Genomic DNA, 11,247 nt, shown 5'->3' with positions numbered 1-11,247 from the left:
TACCAAACGATACGGTATTAATTGCACAATTAAATCATGATTACCTGAAATCAATAAGATAAACGCAAAAGAATGACAACGAGGAAAAGTGGAGAGAGGATCATTTCATTCTTTAAACTTGCTTTTACTTAACATCGGATTTTGTATCATTCATACGATCAAGATGATACAAAACTTGTGTTTTCATACAATAAATTCATCCTGATTACGCTGGTGCTTTCGGATTTTAGATGTGTATGATATGAGAAGAGAAAATTAAGAATAGGTCTTATTTATTATCCGGCTTCTGAGAAGACAATACTACAACTACTAACACTCGCTTACCTGGCACAGGGGACACGACTACTGATTCAGATCTGATGAGGTTTTTGCTTTCGTCACTCACCACTCTTTCTCTCTCTCTTCTCACTTTTTCAGTCTCATGTGTCGAATGATTTATGTTTCATTATCAAAATTAATAGACAACTAAAACATCTTGAGAAAAATATTAGGAAATTACGATTATTTTTCAACAATGGCTAAATTTAACATAAAAATTCTTTATATGGGGAAAGCAATCAACTTGGCATGGCCAGTGATCGTAGCGTTCCCACGCTACTTGAAGAGTAATATTTGCCGAAAGTCACATTTCATTTTTGTGGTGCTTAACTCTGAAAGAGCACAAGCACTTAAATTGTTACAATACACAATGCAGCCTACTGGTTAGTATTTACCACACACACACACACACACACACACACACACATATATATATATACACTATATATATATATATTATATATATATATATATATATATATATATATATATATGGTAAATACTGGCCTGTAGGCTGTATTGTGTATTGTAACAATTTAGGTGCTTGTGCTCTTTCAGAGTTTCATTATCAAAATCAATAGACAACTAAAACATCTTGAGAAAAATATTAATTAATTACGATTATTTTTCAACAATGGCTAAATTTAACATCAAAATTCTTTATAAGGGGAAAACAATCAACTTGGCATGGTCAATGATCGTAGCGTTCCCACGCTATTTGAAGAGCATGGTAAATACTGACCAGTGGGCTGCATTGCGTACTATAACAATTTAAGTGCTTGTGCTCTTTCAGAGTTAAGCACCACAAAAATGAAATGACTTTTGGCATGTATAAATCTTGAAAAATCATGGGAACGATACGATCACTGGCCATGCTAAGTTGATTGCTTTCCCCATATAAAGAATTTTTATGTTAAATTTAGCCATTGTTGAAAAATAATCGTAATTTCCTAATATTTTTCTCAAGATGTTTTAGTTGTCTATTAATTTTGATAATGAAACATAAATCATTCGACACATGAGACTGAAAAAGCGAGAAGAGACAGAGAGAAAGAGTGGTGAGTGACGGAAGCAAAAACTTCATCAGATCTGAATCTAGGGTCGTGTCCCCTGTGCCAGGTAAGCGAGTGTTAGTAGTTGTAGTAAAAGTCTTCTCAGAAGCCGGATAATAAATAAGACATATTCTTAATTTTCTCTTCTCATATCACACACATCTAAAATCTGAAAGCACCAGCGTAATCAGGATGAATTTATTGTATCATCTTGATCGCATGAATGATACAAAATCCGATTAAAATTTGTCTGACGACAATCAATCCATAAAACGAGAGGTGAAATTAGTGGGGTCTTCATTTTACTGTTTGCCACACCAAGTGTGGGAAAAATGTCCACTCTCGTTTTATGGATTTATTGTGGTCAGAATATATATTTTTATTATATGATTCCTTGTCCTATATTCTCGGTCACTTGCAGATTTATATTGTTTATATAATAATGACTGAATAAAGAGCCATCAAAGAATGGTTGTTTACGCTGAATGATGAAGCAGCAGAAGTCGATCGAGGAGAGATATCTTGACTGACGTCGATTGCAGGGGGAACAGGCTTATTCGGACCTTGGCTGATTCGGACCAGGCTGATTCGGACCATGTACTGGCTCATTCGGACCTTAATCCAGGCTTATTCGGACCTTCATATGATTGGCCGATTTTTCTATGCAGTTTTACCTCCTGAACAAGAATTTTTAAGTAATATTTATTCGGACGACTGTAATTAACCCCCAGGGGCTCGTACTAAACACGGAGAAATACATTTGACGCCCCAATTCCTGGTGGCTTTCGTATTCGCGGGGACGAACGATACGGAATCTCATATAGAAATACCCAATGCTATAATATAAGATTATTTATGGGTCCGAATCAGCCTAGCAAATGGTCCGAATCACCCAAGATTAAGGTCCGAATCTGGTCCGAATCAGCCACGGTTCGAATCAGCCAAAGTCCGAATAAGCCTGCATCCGATTGCAGGCAGCAACCGAGTGACAAATTTAGGTATCCATCTAATTAGGGTAACGTAAATCTACTTCAATTTTTTATAATAAATGTGGAAAATTATTAACTTGATAAGATAAATTTGTTGGAAACGATCTTTAGACTAACTATACGTTAGATTTGACCGTTGGTTGAATGAATTCCAAACTGAAGTGAGTGTGGAATCAGTGGTGCGCAAATGTGGCAACACTGTAAACGGGCATCTTTAATGCTTGGTAAACGTGCAAATTGAACAGGTGCGATTGCGTTTAATTTGTTCGCTCCTTTTCTCCGTGTACAGCGTCCTCTTGTAACTACCATAATAGACACAGGAATTCTTCCAGAGAAAATGGAACAACATTACACAGGTAAACAAAGCATAATGAAGTTTGTTTACCCATAATGTGCTGTCGTGGGTTTCATGTCATGTGTTCCCTCACCAACGTAGGCAGATGTGGCTGAATCGATGTTTCCGTTGCCGTATGCTTACTGTGATAGAGCTGCAAAATGTTTCATAATATAATACATCTGAAAACTGATATATTTTAGAGTACTGTATGAGGCTCTAGGACCTGTGGAAGGTGAACGGAATAACCACAGCTGTATTGGGAAAAGGCGGAAATTTCGGTTCTAACATGGCATGATGGCAATGCTGTTGTGGTTTCCTTTACAGAATACTCTGCGCATTTAAAATTTTTTTTTTTTTTTTTTTTTTTTAGATATACAGGTAATTATAAGAGTTCAGTCTTTGTCCAATTTCGGGATTATTTACTCAATAACATTCCGTAAAAGTTTAAAATCCCATTCACTTCCAGACATCCTTCGCGATGATGGCATTTGTTGCGATTTTATCGCGAAAAGGGTAGGATCCCTTTTTTAACGACAGCATTCGTACGGCATAAGATGATAGCTATAGGTGTACATTTTTTTTCTTTGACACTGTTGAATATTGGAACGATAATCAAAGAGAATGAATAAATAAAGGTTACAACAAAATAGTTATTTTGACTGAAATGGAATAAATGTGCGCTTAAACGAAGGCCAGTAGAATAAGATATTTAGCAAATTTGTTGCATAGGCATAGGCCTAGCTTCATGTTTTAGCGGTAAACGGTATTAAAGGCTAATCTTCAGTTTACAGACGTAGATATTACTTTGGTATCATATTAAAGTGATTTTTATATGCATACAATGAAACTATACATAGAATAAAGATGGAATGATAAGAAAACTATGTGATTTGAACAGTTTTTGAGTATAGTTCTATGTGTGGTGTGGGTTAGACTAATTAGATAAATCATATCACTGAAAGCTCGTTGTTGGTTTGTATTTTCATCTGAGTAGATTCATACAATCTCGTATTTCGTGTGTTTGTGTTGATATATTTTAAATACAAATCAACGAGTCTGTTATTCATATCAGAAAGGGCGAGTTTCTCTCTCTCTCTCTCTCTCTCTCTCTCTCTCTCTCTCTCTCTCTCTCTCTCTCTCTCTCTCTCTCTCTCTCTCTCTCTCTCTCTCTCTCTCTCTCTCTCTTGTGTATTTAAGCATCCCAGTACATTAGTGGAAGATTTGCATATCTGCCATAGTAAGCCAACGATATCGGTAGTCGTCTTATAAAAAAAAAAAAAAAAATCTTGCATAGTCTTTTCAACAGGATGGTTACATCAGGACGACTTAACCAACCTTGGAAAACCATTCCCGTTTCACTATTCGCAGTGATTTTTTTTGTCTTATGAACAAATCTTGGTCAATGTTTGTTTCAGCGAGCAACGTTGTTTTTGCAAGAAACTGTAGTTTGGTAGCTTAGACTAGGCTTATGCCCTCATCCTAAACCTTATTCTAATACAACTTTATTTCGAATGAATGAAAATAATTTTTGTAGTACAGTAAAAGTTATCTGATCATTATGCCAGTAAAAAATAGCCAGTAAGGATGGTAACTAACTGCAAGGAGAGGAATCTTGGCTTATACCTGTTGATAGGCCGCTATTTTCATAGCTTTGGCCTTTTATGAATTACAACATTCCTGCAAATTAGTGAAAATTGCCTTCATATGATATTTCTCCTTTAACAAATCTCCCTAAGTATTGCTTCAAAGCCTTAAGATAGAAAGAAATGACTCTGCCAGGCTTTTTTCTCGGTGGGGATAGCTACAGTATAGAAAAGGCGCTTTCGAATATTGAAGTCTATACAGAAAACAATGCAAAATTCTTTACCTCGGCTACAACAGACTTTAGAACAATAATATTGGAAATATATTGCACAGTTATGATTAACTCACTCGTCAAAGGAAAGGCAGTCGTATAAGTAAACGAGACGAAAAAACCAAAATCATGACTTGGTCTCTCTCTCTCTCTCTCTCTCTCTCTCTCTCTCTCTCTCTCTCTCATCTTGCTTGGTGAGACGTACCCGCGTGAAGTCAGATTAATCAACCATATCACAAGTTTAACATACGACTAGAATTTGAGAAATATCTAGAAGTGTTCGTGAACTATCGGTGATAAGATTAGTGTGAAAATAGTAGGATAAAGCGTCTTCTAAGTTAGGTTTATCAAGTGTAATACTATAAATCAGAACAAGATTGGCCTAGTAAGTTCCAACTGCGGGAAGAGGTGGCGTAATTTAGCGTGCTTGGCGGATTCGCAATACGATGAGGTAGCAGGAAGGGAACTGGCATTTCTCATCTATGAAATCAGCAACAGTCCTAACCAAAAAGATACAAAAGCATTCATAGATATATTAGAAGGATATAATCCTTCAAACTGGAACAAATCTAATGAAAACATCTTGAAAATAATTGAAGAAGTTCCAAATAAAATCCAAGTGGTCAAGAGAACTCATAAAGAAAATATACATAAACCAACATATTCGACAAAGAAAATGAATAAGGTGAATCTTGTGAATATCCTAATTGATGCATTAGGAAAAAGAATGCCAAAAGCATGCAAACTGTGTAAGGTTTGATATAGCATAGTCAATCCACAAAACCTAATCAGAAAATGTGCTGCATGCAACATTCCGACCCATCCACAGTGGTGCTGAGGTAAATAAACAAGATTTGAGAAAAGATACAAGAATTTTTTGTTCAACATGTCTATCATGGATAGACAATGTTATTAAATCAAGATTGATGTACAAATAGTTGAGGATGAAGAAGAAGAGGAAGAGGAAGAAGAAGAAGAAAAAAAAAGGAGGAAAACGGAAGAGAAGTAAACAAAAATGAAATGACAGAAAAAAATAAGGAAAACAAAGAAACAAGATAAAACGTATGGATGCAGAGATACTCATTGATACTACATATGAGGCAATAAAGCAGCATACCTTACGAAGAAATAAATTACGATATGACAACAGAAAAGCAAATCCCGAAGAGGCTCTACCCAGATCTACACAATGACGGGAAAGAGGAAAAATAGACAAGAAAGACAAAATCTGCAACCTTTTGAAAAGAGGGAATTGCAGATTTGGAGAAAGATGTTACTACAAACATCCCAAGATATGTCAAAACTATGAAATATATGGTAAATGTGCATACTTAGATGGCTATGGGGATGATTGCAGAGATCTGCATCCAAAAATATGTAAAAACCTAAAAGAAGGAAAAGGATGTAAGTTCTTGACACAAAAAATGCAAATATATGCACCCTGTAGCCATGAATCATAATCAAATAAATAACCAACCAAGTAATAAAATCCAAAATAAGAAAGAAACAAATAAAGAGAGAAATCAAGAATATCAGGTAAAAGAGAAAAGCAAACCACCAATGAGATATGCAGAGGTGTCAGCAAAAAATTTCAAAGCATCAGCTCCGAAATTCTACTCAAGAGATAATAACTGTATTTATTATGCAAGAGGATATTGCAGAAACGGAGAAAATTGCAGATTCAGACACAAAATGAATAATTATGATGAAGGAAGATCAAATATTATGGAAAAGTTGGATTTTTTAATGTCAGAATTTCTGGAAATGAAAAAAGAACAACATACCAGAACAGGAAAGAGACATGGGAAAATCCTTATTACTACCATTATTAAATGAAGGAGAAAACACGCAAACCATCATAGTGATGAATGCGCAGGGTTTAGTTACGAGTAACTCAAAAAGAAAAATAGAGTACTTAGAAGAACTAACCCAAAATGAAAAGAAAATAGATATAATGAATATAAGTGAAACCTGGTATTCCCAAGAGACTGGGAATGATGATCAAATAAAAGGGTTCCAAACTTATAGATCAGAGAGAAAAAATAGGAATCAAGGGGGAACCGCAATATATGGGAAAGACAAAAAACAAGGAAACAAAAATATATGAGAAACATAGTAACTCAGAATGTGAACAATAGCGGTAGAATTTGAATCTGAAAAATTGATGAACATAGTAATATATAGACCTCCTAATACTAAAGAGTTTGACTTAATAATTGAAAAATTGGATGATATATGTAGAAATCACAAGGACTGGACTATTCTCCTATCTGGTGACTTCAACTTTCCTTTCGTAGAATGGAAAGAACGAATAGGAGATTGTGGTTGTACTTATACATATAAAAAGAGAGTAATAGTAGTGCAGAAGATAAGAGGCAATTTGAAAAGCTATTAGATATGCTACTAGAATACAACATTCAACAAATAAATCACCTGCCAACAAGAAAGGAAAATACTTTAGACCTAGTATTTGTGAACGAGATGAATTATGTTAAAGAAATAATAGTTTATAATGCGAGTATTTCAGACCATAATGTCATAGAATTAACAGTTCATTCCAAAGCAAGTGAAAATAGAGATAAGCAAGAAATAAAAAAGTGGGAAGGATATGGAAAATACAACTTCTACAGTAAAAAATAAAATGGTCGAAATTAATGAAGAATTAAACAAAGATTGGGATAACATTTTCGTAAGTGAGACATAAGGGTAAATACGGAGATATTATATAAAATATTGGAGAAAATAGTGGATAAATATATACCGAAGAAGGAAAGTAAACATCATTCATGCATACCAAGAGACAGAAGGATCTTGTTCCAGAAAATCAGAAAGTGGAAAAAAGGTCTTGCAAAAGAAAAAAATGCATGGAAAGTTATAGAAACTAAAAAGTAAGATAGAAAATGCAGAACAAAAGATTATACAATCAAAAGAAAATGAAAAACGGGACTTGGAAGAAAAAAACCCTATTAAATATCAAGCAAAACCCCAAAACTATTATACTCATATGCGAAGAAGATGAATAAAAGAAGAATAGAAATAGGCCCTCTGAGAATTGAAGGGAGATTAACGAATGAAAAAAAGGAAATTTGCAACATACTGGCAGAACGATATAAGAGAGAATTCACCCCTAGAATAGATAATGAAGATAATGATATAGAAGTAAGGGAAGAAAATAGTGAATATTTAGCTGACATAGAAATTAATGAAGCTGATATTGTGCAGGCAATTAATGAAATTAAAAATGGAGCTGCTGCAGGGCAGGATGGAGTCCCTGCTATTTTGTTAAAGAAAGTAGTTCATTCTATCGCAAAGCCACTTGCAATATTATTAAGACAAAGTGTAGATACAGGCAAGATTTATGATGAGCACAAATTAGCATATATCACCCCTACTTTCAAAAGTGGATCAAGACTAGAGGCAAGTAATTATAGGCCTGTGAGTCTAACATCACATATTATGAAAGTGTATGAAAGGGTAATGAAGAAAAATATTATGAAACATTTAATAAAAAAATAATTTGTTTAATATAGGACAACACGGTTTCGTACCCGGAAAGAAAAAGTACACAAACCCAACTGTTAGTCCACCGTGAGAACATATTCAAAAATATGAAAAGCGGAAATGAAACAGATGTGGTTTATCTAGACTTTGCAAAAGCTTTTGACAAAGTAGACCATAATATTAGCAAAGAAAATTAGAAAAACACAATATCGTAGATAAAGTAGGAAGATGGTTAAAAGAATTTTTACACAACAGAAAACAGATAGTTATTGCAAACGATGAGAAATCGGATGAAACCAAGGTAATATCCGGGTGTGCCACAAGGTACGGTGCTAGCTGCAATATTATGTTTTTATTATGATTGAAGACATAGACAGTAATGTTAAGGATTCGGTAGTGAGTAGTTTCGCTGATGACACGAATAAGTAGAGAAATTACTTGTGATGAAGATAGGAACGCTCTACAAAGAGACCTTAACAAAGTATATGATTGGGCAGAGGTAAATAGGATTGGGGTATTTAACTCTGATAAATTTGAATCAATAAATTATGGAGACAGAGAAGGAAAGCTATATGCATATAGGGGACCTAATAATGAGACAATCACAAATAAGGAAGCAGTTAAAGACCTTGGTGTGATGATGAATAGGAACATGTTATGCAATGATCAAATAGCAATTCTGTTGGCAAAATGTAAAGCAAAATGGGAATGTTGTTACGGCACTTCAAAACAAGAAAAGCTGAACACATGATTATGCTTTATAAAACATATGTTCGTAGTCCACATGAATATTGCAATATGATATGGTACCCACACTATCAAAAGGATATTGCACAAATAGAGAGTGTACAAAGGTCCTTTACAGCTAGAATAGAAGAAGTTAAGGGCCTTGACTACTGGGAAAGACTACAATCCTTAAAATTATTATAGTCTAGGAAAGGAGAAGGAAGAACGCTACATGATAATTCAGGCATGGAAACAGATAGAAGGAATAACAGAAAATATCATGGAACTAAAAATATCAGAAAGAGCAAGCAGAGGTAGATTAATAGTGCCCAAAACTATACCAGGAAAAATAAGGAAAGCACACAGGACATTAATCCACTACGCACCAGCATCGATAATGCAGCGTCTATTCAATGCGTTGCCAGCTCATCTGAGGAATATATCAGGAGTGAGCTTAGATGTGTTTAAGAATAAGCTCGACAAATATCTAAACTGCATCCCAGACCATCCAAGATTGGAAGATGCAAAATATACCGGAAGATGTACTAGCAACTCTCTGGTAGACATTAGAGGCGCCTCACACTGAGGGACCTGGGGCAACCCGAACGAACTGTAAGGTAAGGTAAGGTAAGGTCTCTCCACCCTATAGTACTATTCATGACGCCCAATGGTCTGTGAGCCGTTCATCCCACTGTGTTGCCATGACCAGTTGTCAATGACGCTAATTTTCGGGGGCAAATGAATTGTAACATAGAAACTTATGCACTACATGAAATGGCCTATTATAGCAGGAGGACCAGAGAGAGAAAAAACACTTAGAGATGACTGAGCTTCGAGGAAAGGTGAAGTAAAAACCGTTAATTATAATTTGCTTTATGAAATGCATGCTGGCGTATGCTTGCCTTTATTCCAAGAATAGTGAAATAAAACACGACTGCTAGATCTGTTCATCATAATTATCAAAGAACTATTTCATAATGCATCATCTTCCAACACCCGCGATAGGATGAGGGAATCCAGCGATTGAGCTGATTAGAAATGCATTTCCCGTTTGTAGTTTCATCGAGATTAATGAGTGTACTACTGTTCTCGATCGATCTACGATATGACAATACGATAGTTATCTTAATCGACAGAAGATGGTGAAATAAATGAAAAGCGACACACAGAAACGTTAATTACAAATGCTACTGAAGTCACATCATTAACAGCAACAAACGAGAGGGGCACCTGTTTGAAGTATTGAGCTTAAAACGACAATCTGACAGGCGGTGCAAAGCAGAGATTTACATTGATATGATGAAAGTCTGACACTGAGACGAGAAGGAAAGGGCGGTTGCGTCGATTCTTGAAATATCATGGCATCAAACGAGAACATCCTTGCAAATACGAAAAATATATTGCTGTTACCAAACGGAATACTATTCAATGAACCGTTATTAAAATTTATATATAAAATAGCTGGGACAGTGGTCCAGTAACAAGAATATTTTTTTTTTTTTTTTTGAGATAACATAGAAAAAAAGAAGCCAAGTGAATTATTTGTTCAGTGAAGGAGCACTAGCATTATGAAACGTTAACCCGTCAGTTTATTATTAATTTTCGAATAAGATCATATAGAAGGAAAGAAAGGCATAAATGGTCTCTACTTACCAAGTATTATATTGAATAAAAACCAGAAAAGTTAAGTCATAATGAAAGGATTTCAAGAAGTGTCGAATGTAATATTTTATCCTGCATTTCAGTGATGAAGTAAAATAATCCAACAAAAACGATTTTGTTGACGCAGTCAAATAACTGGTTATAATTCTGCTTTAGGTTACGTGGCATTTATTTCATCATTGTTTTAACATTACCACTCGAGACTCGAATTTCTCCTACTGCTTCTCCTACTGTTTCTTTATTCCAGTAGACTGAAATCAGTGTGAACTGGAAATAACAGATACATTTCGTAAGCAGGCCTACTGCGAATCATCAGAGAGCAAGGTCTGGATAAGGGACTGTGATAGCAATTAATCAAACTCTCATATAAAGTATGCTCGAATCCGGTTCAAGAAAGGAGAGTATCTTCAGTTAGTTCCCACTTGGGATTCAAGACTCTCAGTAGAAAGAGCTTCAGAAGGTATAAGGAAATCGAGAAGTTGGGAAGTTAGTGTTTCAAAATTGAGGCTTTATATTGACTTGGAGCATTTCTACTAGTTTGGTAATAATTACTCTAATCAAATAATTTTTGGAACACAGAAATGTGTTACTTTGGTATATTTAGCAACACTTTATTTCCAATTAAAACTTGAACCTCAAATTATTCTTAGGTTTTCAAATGTCTTTTTTTAAATGTATATGACTTATAAATAGTTTCAATTTAATCCTTTTTCGTATCTGCTTCGTTATGTTTTCAATGCCTTTGGGAGCTGTAAAGTTAAAATACACGTTTATTATAAGATATCTATAAGAACCGGAATGTGAAAT

The sequence above is a fragment of the Macrobrachium nipponense genome, chromosome 2, assembly GCF_015104395.2.
Source record: "Macrobrachium nipponense isolate FS-2020 chromosome 2, ASM1510439v2, whole genome shotgun sequence".
Classification (NCBI taxonomy): Eukaryota; Metazoa; Arthropoda; class Malacostraca; order Decapoda; family Palaemonidae; genus Macrobrachium; species Macrobrachium nipponense.
The sequence above is the reverse complement of the archived record's forward strand: the minus strand, read 5'-3'. Positions refer to the sequence as shown.